The sequence below is a fragment of the Macrotis lagotis genome, chromosome 6, assembly GCF_037893015.1.
Source record: "Macrotis lagotis isolate mMagLag1 chromosome 6, bilby.v1.9.chrom.fasta, whole genome shotgun sequence".
In the NCBI taxonomy this organism is placed as follows: Eukaryota; Metazoa; Chordata; class Mammalia; order Peramelemorphia; family Peramelidae; genus Macrotis; species Macrotis lagotis.
Window position 1 is genome coordinate 155,504,753 of NC_133663.1, and position 23,689 is coordinate 155,528,441.

General features: G+C 34.0%; 1 protein-coding gene across 5 annotated transcripts in view; it reads left to right on the top strand.

The window, feature by feature from the left end:
* GPC5 (glypican 5) overlaps positions 1-23,689 on the top strand; it is a 2,040,883-nt gene that overhangs the window by 603,389 nt on the left and 1,413,805 nt on the right. The gene's annotated exons all lie outside the window — the stretch shown is intronic.

Genomic DNA, 23,689 nt, shown 5'->3' on the forward strand with positions numbered 1-23,689 from the left:
ATGAATGGAGAGGAAGTGACTGTAATAGATACTGTAGATAAAGATATATTAGAATTTGGGATTTATTGGATATGTGGGGTAAGTGAGAATGAGGAATATTAGACAACAATGAAGTTCTGAACCCGGTGAATAGGAGATGGTCATACTCTCAACAAAGATCGGAGGTAATGGAAGAAAGTAGGCTTTGGGAGAAAGAATGCTGTGTGTTTCAGACATGCTTAACTTGAGATGCCTATGGGACCTTATATTCAAAATGTCTTTTAGGCAGTTTGTGATGCAGAATGGGAAGTTCAGGACAGTTGATTTGGAATTATAGATCTGGAAGTCATTGACATAGTGATAATAATTAAATAAATATAAACTGATGAGGGCACCAAATGAAAGGATATGGATAGAGAAAAGAAGATAGCCAGAGGCCGAGCTTTGGGATAAACCTACTGTTAAGTGGAATACTATGGATGATGACACAACAAAAGAGACTGAAGTATAGTCAAATAGGTAGAAGAGAATCAAGGAGAAAGGAAAAATTCAGAGAGGAGTGGGTGATCACAATCAACAATAGGTGAGAAGGATAAGGATTGAGAAAGACCATTGCACTTGGTAATTAAGAAATCACTGGATACTTTTCAGAAGATAGTTTCAGTTGAATGATGGAATCAGAAGTCAAATGTTAAAAGACTGAAAAGGGAGTGAAAGGAAAGGAAGGCAAAAAATAGTATAGTCAGCTTTTTTGTTAGGATTTTCTTTATTGATGAGATTTTGTTTTTGATAATAGGAGAGGTATGACTGTATTTCTGCTTGGGGGGAAAGAGCTAGTAGATAGAACAATACCAAAGAATAGAGAGGTAATGGAGACAATTGTTTTTGATAATTTATTAGAGATGACAGGAGGAGATAAGTTTAAATGTAAATGTAGAAAGGTTAATATGTGTAAGGAACATGTCTACCTAATAATCAAATTAGGCCCATTATGAGTTGCAAAGAGAGAGAGAAGTAAGTCACACCAAATGGAAGGGTAGAAGGAGAGCAGGATGAGATAAACAAAATTTAAAATGGACACCACTTTTGTCATCCCTGCATTGTGTAGATTTTCTAAAAATAATTTTATGGTGTAAGTATGTTTCTAGGTCTCTTTCTTGGTGTTTTAATAGAAGGGGTAGCAACTAGACAAGTAAGTATATATCTGTATTGTGAATATCTTATCCAGGAGCCAATTGTCTGGTGGCAATACTAGCAACTGCCCCATATGGCAAAGATTTGTTGTTCTGGGAAGGGATGAGTGTATGATTAAAAGATTTCTCAGGTCCAGCATCATATGGCTCCTATCCTGAGGCTCTTTGGAAAGTACTAATGTTTCCTCTCTACTAGCTTGTTCTCACTGGTGCCAGGTTGAGATAGCACCAATGAGAAATGTAAATGGGTAAATTTCTGTGCAAAGCTTCTGCTTTCCACGTCCATAGTCAGATTCCCTACCATCCCGGAAGGCTAATGATTGTCATAGAAGTCACTTAATCATAAGGCATAGTATTACACAAGAGCACCTAGGTAGCAAGTGAACCCAGTGAACAGAGTATTGGACTTGGAGTTCCAAAGACCTGAGTATGAAACTCTGGGAAAGTCACTTAACCTCTTCTTGTCTCAGTTTCTGTATTTGTATAATGGCAATAATATTAGCACTAACTCCCTCAGTTGTGAAAGTAAAAAGATAATATTTGTAAATCATTTCACAAACCTTAAAGTGTTTCATAAATGATGGATTTATAGGCCTTAATTTAATTTGCATTAAAGTCATTACAGCAAAAAGTACAGTTGAGACTTGACTTAATAAAAAGATTATTATCCTATTCTGAATATATAGTAATTTATTAAATAAATCTAAACAGCAGTCTGCTCTTGGGGCAAGATAGAGTTGAATAGTCTTTAAAATAATCTACAGAATAAAGCAATGGAATATAAATAATTTGAAAGGATATATGATTTCTCTTTTTAATTAAAGATTCTTATTACCCCAAGAATGAATAAAATAAAAATAGGAAAACTGGAAAAAATAAAAAATAGATTCAAAATAGTTTTGCACAAATTTATGAATGACAGAGACCTAGATTATTGCTAGGAAAAGTTGGAATATACCCAAATCTACATACTCAGAAATTTTATCCCAATGGAAATATATGCCTGATGCTTTTGCGACTAGAAGTGTTCACTTTAAGCTTATGATTATAAAATAGCTTGTCTTCTTTCTTATCTTTCTGTATAGACATTGTCATTATCTTTTTCATGGGAAGACAGAGTTCAGTTTTCTTATAATTATTGAGTTCATTCTAGAGTTAATATGTACCATCAAATGATAACTGATCTCTCCTTTGTTCATGGAAGACTATGGGACACTGATTTGGTTTTCATAAACAGGTAACCAATAGGCTATTCTTTGTTCTTCTTTTTAGTACCTCCTGCCTGGACAAGGCATTTATTTTCTCTAATGAATGTCTCCTGCCGGAAAAGAATTGCTACTGCTCTGGCTATGATGCTGAGGGATCATTTATCACTGATTTTCTATTACTACTATTGACTATTATTGTCCATCCCTGTTAGCAATGGCAAAGTGGGTAGGAGCATGGAGGCTCCTAAAGAAAGCAACCCTGAATTTTATACCACAAATGGAATAATAACTAGATGCGCATTATAAATACAAGCTCAAGTCATAAGATATTGCTGGTAACTGATAGATACAGAACTGAGTCACTGACCTTATGATTATATTTTAATAGGTGGAGAAAACATATATGGAACAGTGTTAGTGAGGGGAATTTTGTTTTGAGGAATCAATCATATGTAATGATTGTCTTACTCTTTCTAGTAATAATTATAATATTGATTTGATTACCATTGCAATGGGTGGGTGAACAAATAGAGCAAGGAAGAGGAAAAGATGTCCCAGAGTAAAAGGCTAAAAGCATCACATGTGGAAAATTGTTTAGGATCAACTGGATGCAGTGGTTAGATGATTTTGCAGTCACTTGTAACTCAACAATAAAGACTGTTCAACCTGGTGCATGCCATTTCAGGTGGCATACTAGGTAGGATGGATGGCAAGATTTCTTGGGTAAAACATAGCATATGATAAAATGTTTAGTAATTATAATGTTGTTGAGTAAATAGAAACCTTTTATTCTTTATCAATAGAAAACATAGCATATAATGTGGGTATCAAATGCTGGCAAATGGGAGTGAAATGGTCAGCATGTGGGTGATAGTAGTGTCGGCAATTTCTGGGTCCAAATACTGATTTGTGAGTTTATGTGTTTTGCTAGAAGTTCAAGTGACTTAGTAAGACATCCGGAAGAAGAATACCATTTTAAATTCCACATCAATGGAATTTGGTAAAATTAATTTTTGTTGTTGTTTTGTTTGTTTTTTAGAACTATGGAAATACCAAGCAGAGGATGAGTACAATATCATCATTGGCAAAACGTTCATTACAACCATTAATTAACTCCAAATTGGACTAGCAAACATATCCCTGATATAGCTATACTCAATTCCTTCTCCTTCCTTGAGATAGAAAACCATTAGCAAGTAGATAAGATCCATCTTCAATACCCAAAATCAACTTGTATTCATACATGAATAAGATACTTTTTGTGGTGATGCAGTGATAAAAAATGTCATAAGCAAATTGCTTCTTGTCCATATAGTTTCACAACTAGAAATTTGGTAGGAGAGGAATATATTTTCTTTCCCCTCTTTATCAGAGTAACTAACATAGGTATATGTCAATCAGTATCATTTCTGTTTCCCTGGAAATTATATTTCTTGCATGACCTTGGAAGAGAAGGTAAGACTAGTGACTTTGTACAGATATCCCTCTCTTAAATCAAACTCCCTTGAATTATCATGGAATCAGCATCCTGTTGTCAGGGTCCATTGTGGTAATGAAGAGCAAAGGACAACATTTCTTGTTTGTTTACTTTTTGATGTACATGTTATTCTCCTCCCCCTTTCCCTCAAAATATAATGTAAACTCTATAAGGTCAGGAAATGTTTATTGGACTTCATGTCCCTAATGAATATCAATATCTTCTTAATAGTGAGCACTTAATAAGAGCTTGTTGAATTGAAACAAGAGAACCAGAAAAAATTTGAAAAGGTTGTTGTACTATTATAGTCTGAACTTTTAATGCCCTTTAAATAAATGTAATCTCCTCCTGCCAATCTCCTGAAATGAATAAGGGAAATCCCTGAATATTGGCCACAGAAGCTACACAAGATGGGGAAGGGAAAAAAAAAGATATGATGCTTGGTTTCTCTCCCTTGCTAATTTATGATGGTGGTGGGGTGGTTTAAAATAGCCAGGAATTATATATGTATGGATATGTGAAATTTATAATTGGGACTGTGGTCATTAAAGAGGTACCTTCAACTGATTTGATATACTTATTAATTTGCTTTTATGGAAGGACAACCATAGTCACTCATTACAGGCAAATGGTGGCACCTACAAGACTAATAGAGAAGCTGAGAAGAGGAGGGTTAGAGAAAAAAATGAATATATTCAATTTTGGAATATATATTGAATTTATAATGTCAACAGGACATTTTAAGATGTGTAATAAGAAGTTAGAGATGTGAGTCTGGAGGTTAGGAGAAAGGTTGTCTAGATTGGACAGTGAATCTGGGAAATATGTGTGCAATCAAATATAAGAAAGAGAAGGCAGGAAGTCTGTGTCATAAGGAAGGATCCAGCTCTCCACTGAGAACTAGAAGACAGAAGGAGTAGGAAAGGAAAGAATTTAAGATGAAAGCAAGTTTGTTACCATTGGAGCAGGTATTAGAGATCAATGAAAAGGATGGATAACTTTAGAGGGGGACATAGAGGATGAGTGGGTTATGGGGGAATGAGAATAAGAGATTGGGAAATGGAGGGCAGAAATGGGATTTAAATAATAATTTGACTTTAGAATCAGAATGATGGGGAAAGTATGAATTGGTGGGAGTTTGTTAATCATTGAGGAATGAGTTCAGGTAGGTTTTCAATCTTTATGAGACTGACCTCGGAACAGAGTTGCTGCAGTACTTAGAAAAGCTAAGATGAGGGAACAAGTGCTGGGAACTAAAAGAATGGTGCTATTCCCCTTTCCCCATACCAGGAGAGAATAAATAATTTATCTTCTATTACTGTGATTGGGATATTTGGGAGGAAGGGTGACTAGAATACTAGACTTGGAACTGGAAAGACAGGTTAAGGATCTGCTTTTAACACTTACTATGTGACCTTGGGAAAGTCACTGAACTCCTTCATGGCCCAGTTACTTTTCTAAGTCTATAAGGTAATTATAAATTGTTGATTTGAAAGATGGAGGAACTTCTGCATATTTTAAAAAATCATAGGTCCACCAGACTTCCCTTCTAGGTCACCTCCCTAATGGCAAACCAAAGCAAAATGATTGGAAACTAGATAGGCTCTAACATTACCCCAAATGGGTTCTCTTTCCTTTTCACTGGCATGTGTAGCTTCCATGTGAAAAAAAGTTGCTGATCAAATAGCTGTAAAGATGTACTCTTTATGTAAGAGTGAAAAGTCTCTATTGACCACTATAATCCAGAAAGGGATGTTGATTCATTTGCCTTGAGGTTAATAAGTAGAATATTTCCATCTGTGGATTTATGACCTCTTATTATTTCATATTCTCTGACAGTGCAGTATAGTAATCAAAATTTAACACTTTTTTTCACTTACTTCACATGTTCTCATTTGATTCAGTTAACTACAGTATAAATTCTACAATGCAAGATTGTCACGAACTTTTAATGTAGCTGCTACCCCAGCTTCTAAAGTAGATTGTTAGAGACCATGGTTGGAAGGAGCAAGGATATTCAACTTTGACCTTCTTGAATCCCTACATTATAATCTTCACCCCAGCTATTTTTTACTATGCTTCTGCTAATACTGTACCACCTTCCAAGTTGGACCTACTTATAGTCCTGCAAGGATCTAATATACTCAGCTCTGTATTCTGTAAGTCCATATTTCCTCATTTTCTAGCCATTCATGCTTACTGCTCCCTTCTACATATGACAGCTTTTGCTTTAAGAATACTAATCAAATCAACACTGCTTTGCCCCTGGATGGCTTATGTTAATGAACTATCCTATTCTATTCAACATTCCTTTATCTCCTTTAACTGAAAACCTCTATCCCTAATCCCTAGTCACTACTGATCTCTCTCTCTCTCTCTCTCTCTCTCTCTCTCTCTCTCTCTCTCTCTCTCTCTCTCCATATATATATATATATATATATATATATATTAGAGATTCACAACACATAATACAGTGTTTGGCCATGTAAGCACTTAATAATTTATTTTTCAATCATCCTTCTGTCCAACCATCAATCTATCCATCCATCTATCCATTCATTTATTCATTACTCTAAGGTACCTGTAATGGGGTTAGATGCTTATTAGACATTAAATGATTGGTGATTGATTGATACGACATAGTTTAGGAGGATCAGAAGTGAATTAGAAAGGCATGACATTGCCAGCCTTTTATCAACCAAAAGCTAATGGTTCATAATTATCTGCAATGAGGTAGAAATCAGTAATATAAAGAATGAATCTTGCCCAATAGGAATATAATCTATGGGAATCTTGTGTTATAGAATTTATGTAAAATTCATTCTGAAGTTTTGACTTCAGAGATATCTCTGAAAATATGCAATCATGTCTGTAGATGGCATCATTGCCCCAGATAGAACAAGGAGACAATTAAGTATGTGAATAGTTATTTTCCCACATGGCTTATCTTAAGGTGCCAACTAAGGTCTTCATTATCTATGATTCCAGGTTTTTTAATAGTGGAATGAAAGAGAGAAACTGTATTTTACAGGGAAAGTTAAAAAAAAAAAGGAAAATTAAAGGCAGAGAAATTTATCCCATACTAAATGTGTCAATGTGATTTTAGTGGGCTTTTAAAACATACACTTAAGAGGAAAATGCTGCAAGATATTATACTTCTGCAGACATCTAAAGCATAGTGTATAATCTCTTGACACATAAAGTAACTGACACCTCTCTATCTGACCTCCTTTGATTCCACCTAATTCTAGTCATTGCCCAACTAAAGAAACTACAAGTTTATTGAAAATCCAGTATCTCCTTCCTGTTGAAATGCTAAATATGACAGATTATTTATTTAGTTAAATTTCTTCTTTTTACCCTATTTTGGTGGTTGGGGTATCTTGAGCATTGGAAGTGACTCTTTTGTTCTGGTAATTAGAGATACTCTTTCTCTAGAACTAGTCATCTAGGGCACTGACTTTTCATTGTCTTTTTATCACTTTGTTATAGTTTCTGAACCATTATTCTAACTTGCAACTAAAATATTTTTTTTTGTATCATGTTGATGGAGATGAATGGCTGCTATGGATAGCACATGTTCATTGAAAATTAGTACCTTTGTTGTCAGCATTATTTCACTAAAAGTGATAGTTGGACTTTTACACTTTACTTTCCATGATAGGTTGCAGATTGTGGAGATGAATTTGAAAACAAAAAAAAAAAATGTCACTTGCTCTGGAGAACAGTAAGTACTTTATTTGTTCACTGTAGTGGTAAAAATGCCTTATGGCAGGTAAAAATAGCTGTGCCTATATAAATATATGTACATACACACATATGAAAATTCCATGTTATTTGTGTGGCCTTTATACCTGTTAAAGGTAATGATTCAACACATAAATAGCATAAAGTCTATTGAAGGGGTAAAAGGAACTAATCTGAGTAATTATGGGGTATTTTGTGTCAATTTGAATATAGTATGTAAATGTCTTTTGATAGGGTGTAGCCTATTTGTCTATTCAGGATAATTGAATTTTCTTCAATTATCCTTTTCAGTTCTTGAGGGACAAATCACCATATGCCAGAACTGGAGATTTTGGGCTTCTTATAGAAAAGTGGGAAAGTCTTTAGCAGTTTCTCTGAGATTGACTAGATCTCTTTATTCCCTCTGTTTAGGTTACCAGTTTTCATTGTAAACAATGAATGAATATGGTCAGTGTGGAATGGAGTAAAATCTGTAAAAGGCCTTGCCCTTCTCATAAAAACAAAGTTACAAAACATGCTAAAGGATGTAGCACCTTTTTGATATGCTTTTAAACAATAACTTTGCTTATTAGATGAATGATATAGTTAGTACAGGAAGAGACTTGAGAAGCTATTACCCCATGACCTTTGTGATCATCAACTAATGCGGTTTTCTCTGAAAATTTGTAGTTGTGAGTAGTTGAGCAATATCACACAGACTTAAAAATGCTTCTCTATTCCTTGCATAAACTAATTTAGGACTTCTCTCAGAAGATTTATACTAGATTGACTTCCAACATCCACCAAAGTAAATCAAATATTTAGGTCATTATTCATGAATGTGATTTCTTTTAAAGTTATTGATCTAAATAAGAAAGTGAAATTAGAAGTGGTCCCAAAATGCAGTGGTTCGACTTGGCTAAATTGGAGAGATTTAATTTTCTAAAACAGTGTTGGCATTTCTTGGTCAAGAACCTTCAATGGCTCCCCCGCCCCAGATTTAAAGTAAAAACAAAGGAGTCATTTTAAAAGTTTAAAACTTTAATTCTTAAAATTTGTTAGAGAGCTTTAATAAAAGAAGCATGTCCTATTATTTCTTCCTCCATGAAAAATAATAAAATTTTGATTTTAAATTTCTTCTTAATCCTTCAATTTATTTCATTTTATTTTTTGTTCACTCTATCAACTTGCATATAAACTGACCAGACCCATCTTCACCTAAAAAACAAAACAAAAGACAAAACTAAACAAAAAAAAAAAAACCCAAACAAACCAAACAAATCCAAATCCACTGTTGAAATAAAAAATGTGAGTGGAATGTTCAATGTATTTTTTCTTCTTTATCTCAAAGATGTTTTGTTTTCTATATTCATGGTTTAAGGGTAAAGTGGAACAAATTAAACTTTTAACTCTAATGAGTATTTGAAGTGCATTGGTTTTCAAGATTTTTTTCTGACATCTTTTTCTGACAGATAAATCAGTGTCTCTAATGCTGTTAAACAACTAAATTCCATGAATGTCAACTTGTAGTTCTTATTATTGACTTCCATTATTGAAACATTTTGAAAATATAACCCCATGTTCTTTTTGAGAATGTCAGCTACTAAACCCCTAATTGATTCTACAGGAGTAGGAGCATTGACCCCCCTTCCAGTCTATAAAAATATATTTCCCTCCAGTTTTGATATGGTTTCTTGCCCATATGAGACTTTCATCTAGTTGTCATTTACATTGTTATCTTCTATTAATTCATTTCCAAAAGGTACTTATTAAATACCTACAATGATCAATGGAAAGACAGATACAGTAGGGGATATATTGTGAATGATTTAATGTTTATCTTCAAGGAACTTACAGTATTATTGGGAAAGTCAAAACATAGACATATGAAACAAATAAATTAAAAACAGAATAGGATATTATAAAATAAATAATCTAGATGATATACAATAATTCAGAGAAATAAATAAATGATCATTATATCTGAAATTTTGGTGTTATTTTTTTCTTTCTTTTTGTAAGGCAATGGGGTTAAGTGAGTTGCCCAAGGTCACACAGCTAGGTAATTATTAAGTTTCTGAGGTCAAATTTGAACTCAGGTCTTCCTGACTCCAAGACTGATGCTCTATTCCTGTATCACCTAGCTGCCCTGCTGCTATTTTTTTCTTAAATTCAGACAGCCAATTCAAATTCAAATTCAAATCCCAACTAAGAGATTTATGGCAAGTCATTTTACATATTTATACCTTCATTTTCTTCTCTGTAGTAGAGGCAGTTGAATTATAGTAGGTAATGTTAAAAATATCTTCTAGTTCCAAATCTTAGGAGCCTAACATAAAATAGATTTGTTTGCTTTATGAATGGAGTGATTGAAATGATCCATAAAGTATGGGTAAATTGAAAGAAAGATGGGGAACAATTCTAAACAAGATGCACAGTATTAGCAAAGATGAAAAAGTGGTGGGAAATGAATGTCACCTAATTTTAATACATTTTGAGAGACCACTTTGGAGTAGAGTTCACATAGGGAATAAAAGGAGATTAAAATATATGGGTAATTTAGGAATGAATTCTTGAACTTCCTGAATATCAGGCTTATTAGGTGTAGGTTTCATCTGGAAGACCAATGGAAATTATCTTTATAATGTGGAAATGATAAATATAATGCTCCATACTCTGTAGCCAGCCCCTCTTTTTTGTTGCATTTAACAATGATCAAGTAAATAGAATAAGTAAGGACAAGGGACTTAATTTTTGTCTACTTCAATTTGCTCATTTATATAAATATATATTTATGGACATAATAAATTTGATTTGCTATGTTTGTTTTGAGATTAAATGAGATAATGCAGATATTTCTTAGCAAATCTTAAAGAACTATGTAAAATGATGGTGAAGTCAAAGAACAAGAACAGGAACAATAAAAAACTTTTTCATTGCTTGGATTTGTAAATCTAAAAGAGCCAAAAATTAATATAATAATAACTAGAATTTATGTATTATTTTATGTTTACAAAGTATTTTAGAAATGTTACCTCATTTGAGGCTCACAACAACTCTGGGAGAGAGGTGTTATTATTACTTGAATTTTACAGATGAGCATACTGTGGCAGACAAAGGTTAAGGGATTTATCCACACAACTAAGAAGTATCAGGGGACAATTTTGACCCCAGATCATCCTGTTACCAAGTTCAACACTCTCTACTGCTATGCTTAGCTGCTATTGAGTTTGTATAGAGAAGACTGAAAAGAAAAATTCTACCAAAAGATAAAGTGAAAGCAAAGTAAGAGGAAATTAAGAAACTTTCTATATCTATCTCAAAGGATTGCCATGTGGAAGATCCCTTAAAAATTGTAAATTACTATATTAATATGAATTATTTGGTTCAAAATAATTTTTTTCAAAATAATATTTTTCATCTTAAACTCTATTTTTCTTATGGCATTTTGTTAGAACCAAGGTTCAAGGCTGTCCCTGGATAGAAAATTAGCCCATTAAAATGTCCAATGTCCTTTTTTTTAAGTGGTGGAGAGAGAGAGAAGGTTAGAATAATATCTATCTTGAATAATATCTGTCTCAGGCTCAGAAGTTTTCTTCAAACCACCAACATCTTTGGAACATTTTTCTTGATTCAGGTTAATCATTCTCTTTTATTTTTTGGAAAAGAGTTTGACAATTTTTTTTCAGTAAATTAAGTAATAGGAACTCCCATCTAATCCTTTTTGTCCAGACAAGACTTTAGTAAATGAATAATTCTCTTTCATACTTCTAAAGTTAACTGATGGCCCAAAGAAAACTATCTGCTAACATTTGTAGGTGGTTCATTAGCATTTCCAAGAAATATCCAATTAGATTATGGTAACTCAAATAAAAGCATTTGGTATATGTGTGGGGTGGTGATGGTGGCTAAAAGAAATGAAAAGACAAAACTACGATTTTTGTTAGTATTAGAGTAACATTAATAAGAATGATACCCTAATTTAATTTATGATATCATTCATATGGTCATTCCCTCTAATGAAGCATTCATGTATACCATTTAATCTTAAGGAAATTTTCCCAAAGGTATAGACATGAAAATAATAGCTTATGTCATATAGGACATTTTTGTTGGTTATAGAGTATTTCCATGTATTTCCATATATAAGTTGTTTAATCTGATCACCACAAAAAGCCATAGAAATAAATCATAAGGTGCATAAGTCATTATTGTAATTTTACAAATGGGCAACTTCAGTCAGAGGGAGATTAATTTTGAGTTGCCAAGACAGATACAGCAGCATATTTGAAAGACCTTGATTAGTACCCAGCTTCTCCTGAGTTGTTATTGTCATAATTGATTTGGTGTCCTTTCACTTCTTGGAATTCTCTTCCTTTTTTCTGAGAAGAAATACTTTGAAACAGTAATGGAAATGTTATCAAATTTAAAGTTAAAGAGGCAGAATTGGCAATTTTTAAAAGTGTGGGGGCCACAACTAAAAATAACATTCTTATAAAGTTACAACTAATACATGCTAAAAACAACGGGTTGTTTTACATATAACCTCAAATTAAATTATGCAATCTTAATTTTTGAAGCAGTGTAGTATTGTTGAACCACATTCAGTTTGTGACCAGCTCTGAACTAAATTCTAAAGAAGGTAATGGAGGCAAAATCTTGGGTGAAAAAGAGAAATGATGTTTGGCTAAGTCATTCTTCACAATGCTTAGCTGTGCCATTTGTAATTTGGTGCCTAATAAATACCTTTTGATGATACCAAAGAATGCAGACTTGGAGTATCCTGAAAGAGAATGGAAGAGAAGGTAAGGAAAGAAGCAGACAATAGACTAAAAATATAAAGAACTAGTAAGAAAATCAGGAATGCATAATTTAAAATTAGAGACACTAAGGAAACAGATTGAAGTCCCAAAAAGCGATGACAGATTTTTAAGATGGAGTAGTTATTTCTAAGAGAACAGACTCAATCCTTACCTCTAGTTTCTGTTAATAATTTTCATTTTTTATTCTACCTATATTCTCAAGGACTCTGTCTTTCTGTAATGTGTCTAATCTGATATATTTGTCTTGTTTTCACATCAGTCATTTTGACTTATTCAGAGTATTGTTACAATCCTATTCCTAATAGAAGAAATTTTTTATTTCTCAATGATAATGCTAACATTATAAAATTTCAGGTTGAACAAAATTAGTAATAACTGAAATCAAAGAACTGTGTCATTGATTTTTTTCTCCCAGATTTTTATATAAGAACTCCTCAAAGTACAAAGTTATTTTTTATCATCTCCTCAGGACCTCAAGATTATGTTGCACTAATTAATAAGACAGGCAAAGTGTGAGAAAATGAATTGAAATTCAGTAAGATATTTTGTGGGAAAAGAATGTGATCCTAAAAGTGGCAAAACTGTCTTCTCAATGTCTCAACCCTATCAATTTTACCTATAACAGTTTACTGTCATTATATTGTTCTATAGTTCTTTCAGAGCATTAAAAAAGATGTATTTTAAGGGAGAAATGTCAGTTTCTAATAATTAGTGTTTACTGTAATAATGATTATCATTATATATTAATATTAATATTTCTGGATTGGTAACATTAACTAATGAATGTTCTCTAATGTTTTAATTAGAAATTCTTAGAAAAGTTGAAGTAGTTTTGGGTTAGTTGGTATACCTGTTATATAGGAACTTCCTTCTCAACAAATAACTACTTTTCCTTTGTTTTCTTCCATTTTTATTTTTCCCTTCCAAATTATAAAATATTCCTGTTTGTGAAATATAACCTGAATATAATTGTTTGCCTTGTTCCTTAAAGATATGAATTTAATGTTTGTCACGGTGTGTTCCTTTCAAATCAAATATCCAAAATTTCATGGTTGAAAGTATAAAATATTTATTGGAGCAGCTTTGTGGTGCAGTGACTAGAGCACAGGCACTGGAGTCAGGAGGACCTGAGTTCAAACCTGACCTGAGACATTTACTAATCACTTAGCTGTATGACCTTGGGCAAGTCACTTAACCCCATTGCCTGTCAAAAAACCTAAAAAAATTATCAATGACCATGGTATTTAGTGATTCTCTTCAGTTTCTGGGCATTATAGTTTGAGAAAAAGATTGATAACTTATAAAGTATTCAAGGACGTTTTGAAGGAACTGAGCATATTTTTAGGCAGGAAAAGTGAAAATAATAACTATTTTCAAATTTTAAGCCATTTTTAAGTATTCAAATGGCTATGCTAAAAGAGCAGGGGCAGGGAAAGTCTGGCCTCCAGATCTTATAAGGTTCACAAAATCATTTGGTCTGGTGTTGCCAGGACAATTGTTGGTAGGAATCAAAATTTAAAAAATCTAGGAGCTTTTTAGTGGTGAATTAATTACATAATTTACCAAATATAGCAGGCTAATTTTTAAGGTGATAATTTGTATAACCTGTGAAAGATATTATGAATATTCAAATGGCCCTTGATAGAAAATATTTCCCTACTCCCTTCTATAGAGGAAAAGTAAAATTTCTCAATTTGTTCATAGAAGGGCTTATGGATAGCAATAGATGAAAATTTTAAGGAGAAAAAATTGAGGTAGATATCAGGAAAAGTTTTCTGACAATTGGAGTTATTCCAAAAGTGCCATAGACTTCTTGAGAGATGGTGGGTTCCACTTCATTGGGAGTCTATTTATAGATGAACTGAAGAGTTCCTTTCCAACTCTGAAAATTTCGAGACAGACAGACAGACACACACACACACACACACACATACACACACACACACACACACACACACACACACACACACACACACACACGTGCGCGCGCGCGCGTGCGCACCGCAGTCACCATCAAGAGAATTGCTGGCTACATTATTTAACAATTAAAAATACACTAGGAATAGAACATTTAGCCAAAGATGTGTTATCTTCCAAATACTAAAGAAATATGGCAAAAGTGTCAAAAACCAACAACGTTCTGAAGCATAGAAGGAACTAGAATAAAATGTAATTTGGAAATACTGAATAAAATGGTTTTTCAAAATTAACATATATTCAGGGCCGCTAGGTGATGCAGTGGATAGAGCACTGTCCTTGAAGTCAGGAGTACCTGAGTTCAAACCCAGTCTCAGACACTTAATAATTACCTAGCTGTGTGGCCTTGGGCAAGCCACCTTAACTCCTCTGCACTGCCAAAAATAAATTAACATATAGTCTACAGGAGCTCTTAAGTATTGTTTAGTAGCCTCTTTTTCTATTTGATTTTAAAAATCACTGCTCTAGGGAAAAGCAAGCTCTGTCTAATTTTCACAGTGCTGGATATTTCTGTTGCTTCACTCCAATATTTTTAAGGATAGTGTTTCTCTTTTTAGTACAAGAGTATAATCTGCGTGGATGAGTAAAATAGATTCTTGCCTTATCCCCAGGTACACCAGGAAAATTGTTCCCTCTTCCTTTCATGCTTGGTTTCAAGAAAGTCATATAAACTTATAAGCATAATATAGGACATATCAGCATATTTGAAATGTAAACAGGTCTTTTACTTACATCAAATTTAAAAAAAGAATAAAAGATATATTAAGACAATAGCTATGGCATTTGTATGTTCATGGCTTTCCAAATCTCATCTCCAAGAAACATTCCAGACAATTGGACTCAGTCCTTAACATCAGCTCCAAATTGAATGGAATTTTGAGAATAAATCCTTCAATGGTCTCCTAGAAGGTCAAAATTCTTTCAATGGAGGGAACTAAGAATCCTGGACAGTGATTTCTCTGCTGATATTTCATCTAACTCACCACTCTGTAACTAGCTATTGGTTCCTAATCAGAGTATGGTAGTAAATGTTGAATAACTTACTCTTTTAGGGAAAAATGTAATCATGGCATATTTTTAAGTTTAATAAGAATTAGTAGCATTTTATCCATCACTTTTTAGTCTATATAATCAACAAAATAATATTTCTGAGGGGAGATGCTCTGAATATTTAATAATCAGTTCTCAATAACTGGTATGAGTTGGCTCCAATTCATGATTTATATAATTTGACTCTCCCATTACTTCCTGAGGTGGGTGCTCATTGGTTGATTTATATAGAACTGGCTGTTTAATTTAGGTTTTTCATTATTAGTGGAATGAATTTAAGGACTGATCTCTTGTATAGGGAAGAACTTGCATACTCTCTCATTTCTTCTCTATTTGTTTGAATTTTTCTTTTTAAATTTTTTGTTTATTTTATATTATTGTAATTATCTTGTTATGAGAGTAATCATAAACCCCCCCTTCCCCCCAAAAAAGATGAGAAACCTCAAGAATAGTAAGAAAGAAAAAAAATTCAGTCTGTGTTCAGATTCCAATGACTCTGTCTCTGAGATGAGTTGCCTTCCCCATCATAGTCACCAGAGAAGTGCTTCAATATTTTTCCCACAGTTGCTATCACTAGCTGTATTTCCCTCCACTCTATTCCTTCCCACTCTCATCTATTCCATTCTCTTTCTCCTTTCTTCCTGTCCTTGTTCAGAAATGTATGGTATATATGAATAACCTCTCCCATGATCTTCCCTCTCTTCTCTTACCTACTCCACTCTTCTCTCCACCCGTTCCCCCTTAACCCTTCCCTTTCCTCTCATTTTTCTCTAGGGTAAGATAGATTTCTATACCCTATTAAGTGTGTATGTTATTTCCTCTCTGAGCCATTTCTGATGAGAATGAAGGCTCACTCATTTCCCCTCCCATTCCACTCCATTGTAAAAGTTTTTCCTTGACTCTTATATGAAATATCCTAGCCTCTTTTTCCTCTTCTTTCCTTTCCTCCCAGTACTTATCTTTATCACCCACTGACTCCATCTTTTTACTATATTATGACATTATATTCAGCTCCTTCCTGTGCCTTATCTATATATGTTTATTCTAACTGTTCTAATGACTGAGAAAGTTCATTTGAGTTATCAGTATCTTTTTCCCATGCAGGAATACAAATAGTTCAACATCATTAAGTTCCTCATAATCAGTCCTTCCTCCATAATTAGTCCATCCCCTCTATGGTTCCCCCTAGTCCTTTACTTGGAGATCAAACTTTCTATTCAGCTCTGGTCATTTCAATAGGAAAGTTTGAAAGTCCCCTGTTTCATTGAAAGATGATCCTTTCCCTTGAAAGAGGATGTTCAGTTTTCCTGGGTAGTTGATTCTCGGTTATGAACCAAGATCCTTTTCCTTCTGGAATATCATATTCCAAACACTGCAAGTCCTTAATGTAGATGCTGCCAGATCCTGTGTAATGCTGTCTACAGAGTCACGGTAGTTGAATTGTTTGTTTCTGACAACTTTTAGTATTTTCTCTTTGACTTGGGAGGTTTGGATTTTGGCTATAGTATTCCTGGGAGTTTTTCTTTTGGGATCTCTTTCAGGAAGTGACCAGTGAATTCCCTCAATTCCTATTTTATCCTCTGCTTCTAGGATGTCAGGGCAATTTTGCTGTATTATTTCTTGAAAAATGAAATCTAGACTCTTTTCCTGGTCCTGACTTTCAGGTAGCCCAAAAAATTTTAAATTATCTCTTTTGGATCTGTTTTCAAGGTCATTGTTTTTCCCATGAGACAGTTCACATTTTCTTCTAATTTTTGTTTTTTTCTGTTTGGTATAGTTTTATTTCTTCCTAAGTTCCCACAAAGTCATCCTCTTCCATTAGCTCAATTCTGCATTTGAAGGAGTTATTTTTGTCATAGAGCTTTTTTATCTCCTTTTCCAGCTGGCCAATTCTGTTTTTTAAGGCATTCTTCTGCTCATTTATCTTTTTTGTGTCGCTTTTTCTATTTGGTTCAAACTGGTTTTTAATGTTATTTTCTTCAGTATTTGTTGCATTTCTTTCACCAAGTTGCTAACTTGGTTTTCATGATTTATCTGCATCGCCCTCATTTCTCCTCCCAATTTTTCCTCTACCTTTTTCCTCTACCTCTGCTTTTTTTTAGGTTTTTGCAAGGAAATGGGGTTAAGTGGCTTGCCCAAGGCCACACAGCTAGGTAATTATTAAGTGTCTGAGACCGGATTTGAACCCAGGTACTCCTGACTCCAGAGCCGGCGCTTTGTCCACTACTCCACCTACCCCCCCCAATTGATTTTTAAAAGCTTTTTTATACTCATCCATAGTCTAAGTCCATTTTCTATTTCCCTTGGAGGTTTTGGATACAGAAGTTTTGATCTTCCATAGGACCAACGTAATTTTCTATGGTCCAACTCTTTTTCTTTTGTTTGCTCATTTCCTTAGTCTATGACTGATTTCTTGCACTTCCAAGCCTTTGGGGGAGGTTTGGGACAACCCACAGGGGCTTTAATTCCTCCAAGGTCTTAAGAGAGGCTGCTCTCTTGTATGTGTTCAGGCCCTCCTCTCTGCCCTGGGTCTGCTAGTGTTGTGGGGGCCCAGATTGCAACCTGGTTCTAAGTGCCCGCAAACAGCTGAGTCCTGCCCCCCAGGGAGAGCAGAGAGACCTCTGCAGTCTCCCCTGACCACCTTACCATCTATGGGCTGAAAGCTATGGAAATGCTGGGTAGCTCTGCAGATCTCACCACAGTGCTGCTCTGAGGCTGGAGCTCACTCTGCACTCATTCTGGTGTGCCAGAGTTCTTTCACCACACCTTCTGACTGTCCCCGATGATCCCTGAGCTAATAGGTCTGGAAACTGCCCCCTCTGCCATGGACCCATACACCCAGGCCCATCTGCAACTGCACTGCAGCTTTTTCCAACCCCTGTTACCAGTGGAACAGACATTTCCTATGGAACTTCTAAGCTGCCTTGGACTGGGAAATTGTATCCTCAGTCTTTCTGTGGGTTCTGCCCTTCTAAACTTTTAATAGAGTCATAATTTAATGGCTTTTGGAGTTTTAGGGGGAATGAATTTCCAGGAATTCTTGCTTTCACACCGTCATCTTGGCTCTGCCTTTTTTGACCTTTTATTTTCCCACATTTACCTACTTGTCACAATTTACCTCATATTTGTCCCCTGATTAAGTTCTCCCTTTCCTTTTTTTCTTGTATCTTATTCCAAAGGTTCATTAGTGTAATGATCCATGGCTTTACCCCTCCTTTTCCTTCTGTGGAAATTGAGCAAGGTATTACACACACATATTTATGAGAGGTATTATAATGAACCAAGAGTCAATCATAGAGTAAGGAAAACTTGGATTCAGATCCATACTAGCATACTACCATTGTCAGGGAATTTAGCCTTTCAATTATAGGCAATTAAATGCAGACTATATGAGATGACCCAGAATTCTTTACTTATAAAATTCTATAAATTAAAGAGCAGTTTTTAACTGCACTTATATAGATAAGTTCATTCTGTTTGTGTGTGTGTGGGTGTGTGGGTGCGTGCACATGTGTGTGGGGAGAGAGAGAGCGAGGGAGAGAGAGAGAGAGAGAGAGAGAGAGAGAGAGAGAGAGAGAGACTGACTCAGAAAAGGCAGGGGTGAGAGATAGACAAGAAGGGGACATAGGGTGAGATAGATATGCTGCTATGCTACAAGGATCTATTAAATTTCATTTTCCTATCCTTAGCAAGGCATCATCTTATATAAACTCTTTTATAATTAAAAGAACATATAGATGTTCTTAAGAATTGAATTGAGAAATATGCTTAATACTATATTAATATCTATTCAGGTATAATAATTTTAAATATTTTGTAACTAATATTTTATTCTATTCTTTCTTTTTTCTATTTTTATTTATTTCTCTATGCATCTTTAACCTCATAATTTAAATTTGCTTTATGTAATATTCTTTGTTATAAGAAGGAATAACTTACCACATTTACATTTCAAGAACAAACTTTGATTCAAACCTTAGTGCCTTAAATATCTTATGTGTTTTGAATATGATTGAGTAAATCCACACAATCCTAGAAATGATCCATGTTGATATTCAAGGTCATTCAAAATACTTACTGAGGATAATGTGATTGTAGTTAGCTACAATTGCAATTAAGGGACCAGGAACTAATATTTTTTTTACCTGATTTTTTCAAGTTTTATATATCTTTTCATATGTAGGAGCTCTTGACAGAGAGAAGATAGGTGAATTTCCATGTCCCATTAGGAAAAAAAGTTTAAATGAATTCTACTAAATGAATTAGATCATGTTTTGATCCATTTTGATAAATTTAATCATTACCTGTTAATCCATATAAAAATCATCATTTCACAAAAATATCATTCAGGTTTTGAAGAAGATAACTTTTTAATTGATTAAGTTCATATATTTACTTAAAATACTATCAGTGCCAGTCATAAGTAAAGTTCTGATTGACTGTCTAGGTCAAGATCACCTTTATGCTCATTAAGGAATGCCTTCATACAGAGACCCTTAACTTAATGAAGCATATTCACTTGGTGTTCACTATGGGGCTATGTTAGAAGTTTTTTAAGCTTCATTAACTCTTTCAAGCCATATGGGTACCATTTAGTTAAAATCTGCTTCAGTGACCTGAATTTCTCTCAACTGCTCCTAGTTCCCTCATATCATTCTTTAACTTTGACACATCACTTAAGGCTACATTTTAGTATAAAGTTGGAGCATTTCTTTTGGTATTCCTTGCCATGACAACCAGTTTAACATACAGCAGTTCATTAGATTTACTTTACTATCCTTGAACCAGGTAATTGGCTTAGACATCTTAAGAATAACTTCTCTAGGTTGTGGTGAATCTGTGATTGATTTTCCTGGGGCAAGACCGGACTTATGTCTGGGGCAGGAGACCTACTATCAAATGGTCATCCAGCCACTTTTCCTCCTAGTTTTCTATATTTATATTATATTCACCAGTAGAATGTAGTTCCTTGGGACAAAGACATTTCTTCTCTCTCTCTCTCTCTCTCTCTCTCTCTCTCTCTCTCTCTCTTATTCTCTTTGCATTTGGAATGTCTAGCATAGAAATGACTTGCACTGAGTCAAATTATGATGAAATATGTCAGTCATAACAGACAAATTCTTGAGCTCTTCTGGTCTAAATTGAAGTATTATTCCTGATGATTAAATCCTCTAATCAAGGTAGAATTCATTGCTTAAGCAAATGAATAATTATCCTTTAGGTAGCAAGTACAAATGAAGCATAGTTCATGAGTTTGCTAATTATTTTTCTCTACTGTGGACATTAGATAGCATAGGAAATGTAACTAGAAAGTAATGAGATTTATTTAAACACTATTCATGAAATCTATTTTAGAGGCATGGATTATATACAAAGAGAACTCCCAGTCTATTCAAAAAGACTTGTCTGTTTTATGAATTCCTGACTTTTCTCCAATTGATGCTTTAACTACAAATAAGCATTTTAGCCACCCTTGCTCCACAATTGGCAAGGAAAAGCAAAATTAATTAAGTTATTTTTATAAAAGTGGTTTGAGTGAGTTTGGTATCAATAATTACCAGAAATTTAGAATAGTTGTGTTTCCAATAATCCCTCCCATCAATATTATGGCTAATTAAATGTCAACTGTATTCACATATTTAATCTATAAAGCTCTTTAAAGTTTATATTCTTTATGTACCACAAATCTGTGATAGGTACTATAAATAATAATTTACAGATAAATAAACTGAAGCTTAAATAAATTTAAGGACTTGACCAATATTATATAGCTAATCCTTGTTGAAGTAGAAATTTAAGCAAACATGACTCTTAGGTAAGGGCTCTTTGCACTAAACTAAAGTGAATCTTTTTATCATTATTAATTCTATATTCAGTAGAATGCATCTTCATCTGTACTTTCTATTAGATGCTTTGTGATACATATGATTCTATTCAGCTTTCTTCAATTAGAAGTCGCGGTGTTTTGTTAGATATTTCTTTGACTTCAGCCCTAGCTCTTTCAATAATTTTTTTATCATTATTATTTTTTGATTGTCTCTGTATTTAGTCTATATTTATTCTCTTCTTTTATTATTCTATATCTCCCCCTGAACACCCCACTAAATGATGAGCTCCTCAAAGACTATATCTTATTCTATATTATATCCCTAATATTCATCATAACATTTTATTCATAATCGTCTTTTGTTGACTTGTAATTTTTTATACTTGATAATGTTTTGATAGAGTACATATTGCTATGTTAAAGTAAGCACTAAATTATTTTTAAAGCCATAAAATAAGAAGACCCTGAATTAAATTACAGTAAGACAAATCCAACTTCTCTAAACAACATTTAACCCTTAATAGTATTTTCTAAAAAAAAAATGTCACTTTCTAAAAAAGTTAAACAAATATAAATACTTGTTGCAGTAAAATGACTAAAAGATTTATTGGCATTATATTTTAGAGATAGATTATGGAAGATTAATATAAGAACTGTATCACCTCAGTCTAATATATTTATGACCTGGTTGGTATGGCTATGCCTATCACTAATATAGGTGAGAATCCTTTCATACCTTTTCATTTTGGATGATTTCTGCTTATGTCTTTCTGTCAGTCTTCCATAGAGCATCTACCCAGTGTATTGAAAATTTTCCTCCTATTCTTTTCATATTTTATGCATATAAGTTTGGTTCTTTGTTATCATACTTTAATATATATGACTGTCTTCTTTTCTGGCAAAACTTATTTTTATTAACATATTTTTATGACGTTTCTTCCATACATGTCATCCTAAGTGACATATTAGAATGTTTTAACATAACTCATAATTTTTATGATGTCCTCAAATTTTATTCTTATAAGAAAATATTATTCTCATAAGTTTATCAGAATAACATTGATATTAAAAAAGACTGCTGATTGGTAGATTTTTTTAAGATTCCATTTACCTCATAGTGAAAAGTACTTGAGAAAAAATTAGCCTGAATGTTATCATATTGAGGGACTTTGTAAATAAAGATAAGAGAGCAGTAGACAGATATGAAATAGACCCCAACTGTAAATACTTTTATACTATTGTATTCTCATTGGCAACGAGGATATTGTGAGGAAATGTCAGTGTTTTTAAAGAAGATGTCATTAGGAAAAAACAGTCCAATATGACCAAATACACATGGAAGAAATTTATTGGTGGTGATGAATACTTAAGTATTTAGGGATTGATTCTCAATCCTAAATAATGAACATGGACTATGGATAGTTATTTTATAAAAAAAGGAAAATGGTAAAACCACAAAACAGATATGGTCTATTGCTGGTTCTAATTTAGTAATATTTCAGAGACAAGCTTAATAAATATATTATAGGCTTTATCTAAATGAATTAATTTATCCATGCCTGTTCTGTTTGCCTTACATATTTCTTTCTACCTTCAATAGAAACTTTTGATTATCTCCAAGAACTGTATATTCAAACAAAAGTGAGAAAACAAAATGCCAAGTTTACATGTGACTGTGAATGCCTCTTCCAGTGATCAAATAATGGTTAGTAGCTATGCTAAATAAGCACAATAACTTAAAAAAAACTCCATGAAACTTAATTATGTGATTTCTACTAGGTGTAGGTTCATATCAATATGAAGTCTTATTTCCACAAACCATTAAGGGTAGTCAAGTTCCTTGCTTGCATTATTACATCTGATTTGGGGGGGAAAGTTATTATTATCATTTAAGAAATGATAATATAGGGGTGGAGGACAAGAGAGGAGTGTCTTTTAGATGCTCTCTCTTAAAACTTATAAACTAAGGAGTCTAACTACATTTTCGAGAGACAGAACCCACAGAGGGATCCAGTGAGGCAATTCTCCAACCCAAGGTAACCTGGAAAAGAGTGGAAAGGCTCTGCTCCCCGGGGTTGTAGGAGTGGCCCACCAGAGCTAAGGAACTTCAGCCTCCTGGAGGTAGCCCCAGGGCACTGGGAGCAGTGGCTCCCAGCAGCGAGGGTAGTTTCCTGAATTACACCCAGGGGAGCACCGGGCACAACTTGGGGGATCATCGGAGGACCTCTGCCAGAGCAAGCATGTGAAGTCCAGCCCTCAGGGCACACAGCAAGCAGGGTGGCCAGGGCAGTCCAGATCCAGAAACCGGAAGCAGAAGCTGGTAAGCAGGATCTGCCAGGGCATGAGTGTTGAGCTTAGGGAGGGAATGGAGAGAGACTGCCGAGCTCTGTTCTTTGTCCCTGGAAGAGGACTTTGGGGTTCTGACCACA